General features: G+C 43.2%; 1 pseudogene; it reads left to right on the top strand.

Annotated features, from left to right (window-relative positions):
• Positions 1 to 274: 274 nt before the first annotated feature.
• On the top strand, positions 275 to 392 carry LOC126291611 (5S ribosomal RNA; annotated as a pseudogene).
• The last annotated feature ends 3652 nt before the right edge of the window (positions 393 to 4044 follow it).

Raw genomic sequence — 4044 nt, 5'->3', positions numbered from 1 at the left:
CAACAAAATTACTAACTACACTATTTGGTCATAATTATTCAACAACTATTAGTAGAGATTAACTTGGAGCGTGTCCACCCTTTGCCTTTATGACTGAACTGTACTGGGGATGGACTGCTACGGTCGTAGGTTCGAATCCTGCCTCGGGCATGGATGTGCGTGATGTCCTTAGGTTCGTTAGGTTTAAGTAGTTCTAAGTTCTAGAGGACTGATGACCACAGCAATTGAGTCCCATAGTGCTCAGAGCCATTTGAACCATTTTTGTACTGGGGATGCCAACGGCCTTGCCGCTGTGGTAACGCCGGTTCCCGTCAGATCACCGACTTTAAGCGCTGTCGGGCTTGGCTAGCACTTGGGTGGGTGACCATCCGGTCTGCCGAGCGCTGTTGGCAAGCGGGCTGCGCTCAGCCCTTGTGAGGCGGACTGAGGAGCTACTTGATTGAGAAGTAGCGGCTACGGTCGTGTAAACTGACATACGGCCAGGGGAGCGGTGTGCTGTCCGCATCCACTGACGCCTGAGGGCTGAGGATGACACGGTGGCCGGTCGCTACCGTTGGGCCTTCCAAAGCCTGTTGGCTGGGTTAGTTCAAATGGCTCTGAATACTATGGGACTTAACATCTGAGGTCATCAACCCCTAGACTTAGAACTACCTAAACCTAATTAACCTAAGGACATCACACACATCCATGCCCGAGACAGGATTCGAACTTGCGACCTTAGCGGTCACGCGGTTCCAGAATGATGCGCTTAGAAGCGCACGGCCACACCGGCCTACTAATCACAAATTCATCTCAAATATAACAAAAACTTTCAGCAGAGTTTTTACAACCACGATTAGACATTGTACTGAGCACGTGTATAGGAAACGGGAAAGTGAGGTTAGGTTGACAGTAAACACCATCTGTTAACATAAAAATAGGATCGACCTTTTTTGCCAGTAAATGTTTTACAGCAGTGCTACCAACGTCATCTTCATTCATTACACCTCCTTTTTAAATTATTTTAACTATATAAAAGCTATTAAATTCTTTAAAAATCGCTTAATTTAAAAAATTTAACTGTAAAATGTGAGAAATGGTGAGTGATACAGTTTTTCAAGTATCAAATTTGGATTTACTATCCTAAGGAACATAAGAATAAGGTATTTTCAGCAAAAAAGTTTTCCATCGTTGGCCTGTGTTATGTATCTGTAAATTTCTGCGTGATGAAGCAGGCACAATATCTTGAGAACACCCAATGGTGGGTGCCAGGAAAGAGAGGCAAAAAACACCCACTCAGGAAACATATGTAGAAACAATACAAACATCCACAGCAGTCGAAAATGAGAATAAATTGAACGCATGTACTAAAAATGACATAGCGTAACTATCGCAGTAAAAACGTAGAAAGAAAGAAGCAAAGATAAAGTCATGTGGCATTGTAGGCAGGGACGATATTTGCCGGTTATCGATATCTGGTCAGGCAATATATCGGTCTCGCGAACTCCAAGACTTTCGGAACGCACTGTTTTTAAGGTTCCGTCTCTCATTTGGTAAAATCGGAGCCCTTTGTTTGTCTGTCGGTTTGTCCAACTGTTAAAAACGGGTAGATTTATAAAATTGAAATTTATGTCACAAACGAAGGTTTACGTTCCTTGTTGGTGTAAAAACTTAAGCATTTAAGTCAGTGCAATAAAAGATGCTGCCATTTTTTGACACTCACAAATTCACTCATCGAAATCTATAGGGTATTTCCCGTTGACCGAGAATCACAAAATTTGACAGGAATCAAGGTTTCATAGTACAAATAAAGGAAAAAAAGGAAAATTGTGAATTTTAATTATATAAAACGAAAAAGTCTTTTTTACATGTGTATGGACTGAAGCAGCGAGTGAAAATTTTTATTAAGGCCAGGAATCGAACATGGGTCTCCTGCGCACTGGGCAGTTGCCTTAGCCACTTTTTTTATCTCATTTTGTTCTATGTTGTTCGTTGAATTTGTTCGTGGCGGACCCCCGACGACGCTCGTTCAGGTTATTCGTCGATCTTTTTATTACGGAGGGTAGCTAAACCCTCTGACCGAACACGCCTAGACCACTTTGGCACAGTGGGTCACACAACTGCACGGATTACAGTGGCATACACCAATATTCGAACCTGAAGTGTTATTCCAGAATCTCGGCAGTTCTGTTCGTGTGTAAGGCGGAACTCAAAGCAGAATGGTGCGGCAGTAAAACTTGAATCGAGGAGGGAGGCGTGCCACGGTAATCCATGAAGCTGTGTGAAGCACTGTGCCAAAGTGGCTTAGTGGCTAACGTACCTGCCAATTAAGCAGGAGACCCAGGTTCGATTCCCGGATTTCCTACAATTTTCACATGCTGCTTCAGTCTATATATCAAAAATCATATCTGTATGAGACCAGTAAAAGTCTCGTAAATTGTGTCATTTCATTTGAAAAAATACTTGTTTCGTCATTTTCCTTAATTTAAAAAGTCTCGAAAGGCTTTGAATTCCTGGGACCAAAATCCTGCCAATATCAATGTCGATAACGCGCAAAAATCGTCGAGATTCTTAATTCCCGGTGTGGTGTCACCGCCAGACACCACACTTGCTACGTGGTAGCCTTTAAATCAGCCGCGGTCCGGTGGTATACGTCGGACCCGCGTGTCGCCACTATCAGTGATTGCAGACCGAGCGTCGCCACACGGCAGGTCTAGAGAGACTTCCTACCACTCGCCCCAGTTGTACAGCCGACATTGCTAGCGATGGTTCGCTGCCTACTTACGTTCTCATTCGCCGAGACGATAGTTTAGCATAGCCTTCAGCTACGTCATTTGCTACGACCTAGCAAGGCGCCATTATCAGTTACTATTGATATTGTGAACTATGTACCGTCAAGAGCGACGTTCATCATTAATGGATTAAAGTTAAGTATTCCACCAGCTACGTCCGTTTTTCTAAATTCTAATTTCCTTGTCCTGTTCCAGACCTCACGCCAGCCAGCGCGAGCTAAATCGCGTGCCTTTCGGCCTCCTCTAGTAACACGGGGTTGGCTCTCCTGCCAACCACAAAACCCGGCATGGATGAACTCCATATAATTAAGTTTGTACGGAACGCTCAGAGCGAGACTCCTATTCTCACATGGCCAATTTCTTTATTCAGAATCGCATGAGCGGTCTTGTTCCTGTATAGTTCACACTGCGTACGGCGGGATAGGTGCTTCCACTAGCTCTACAGTTTAGAAACAGCTCAGGATCGACACAATCCGGTATCCAGTACCAAACGAGCTTCCCCTGCCCTTTCTCTTAACTACTTTGTGAATAAATCGTTGAAGCTGCCACACATATTCCCAAAGCCAAGACCACCCACGTTCTTGGCAAGAACTGCTCGCAACAAGCGACACACTCTTAATTTTAAAAAAAAAGAAATTATGCCTTTCTGGTTCCAGATGAACAGCCTATTAATAATACAGAGTGAGTCAAAGAGGATATTACAACTTCGAAATGATACAGAAATATATTGAGGTAACTTAGAGAATCGGTAGATGTGTCATTTGCAGCAATCAGTACCCTATTCCGCCACCAGAAGCGTCATCGTACTCCACAGTTAAAATCAAAGAGGTGTATAATGAACATAGAGAGGCTATCTACAAGTGAACAGCGCTCTAGGTGGTAGCAACAAGCAATACTGGCCACCATATTTTGCAACGTCAACCCACCTGACGTATAAACTAGGTTTATGCGACACAACGAGATATACAAACATTATATACCTCTTTCATGTACCGGAATCTTTGTTTTGTTATCTAAAACTAACGTAAAAGTATTTTTTTCTGCATCATAAATCTTGCCCAATGTATGTTCAAAGTTGCAGAAAGGGTATTTAGGAATTGTCAAACGTCAGCACAGGTGAATAATTTTCTGGTAAGCTTATATTTGCATCTATTCAGAACGTTCGGACACAGACCGAATTCACTCACTGGATTTGATCTCCTAGTAGTTTCCTCTGAATTTGGAGAGGAATGTTATCAGCGTATTCTGGTAAAGCTGCTGTTAAAGCAGAACT

This window comes from Schistocerca gregaria, chromosome 1 (assembly GCF_023897955.1).
Source record: "Schistocerca gregaria isolate iqSchGreg1 chromosome 1, iqSchGreg1.2, whole genome shotgun sequence".
Classification (NCBI taxonomy): domain Eukaryota; kingdom Metazoa; phylum Arthropoda; class Insecta; order Orthoptera; family Acrididae; genus Schistocerca; species Schistocerca gregaria.
This window is presented reverse-complemented; position numbering and strand designations above follow the sequence as displayed.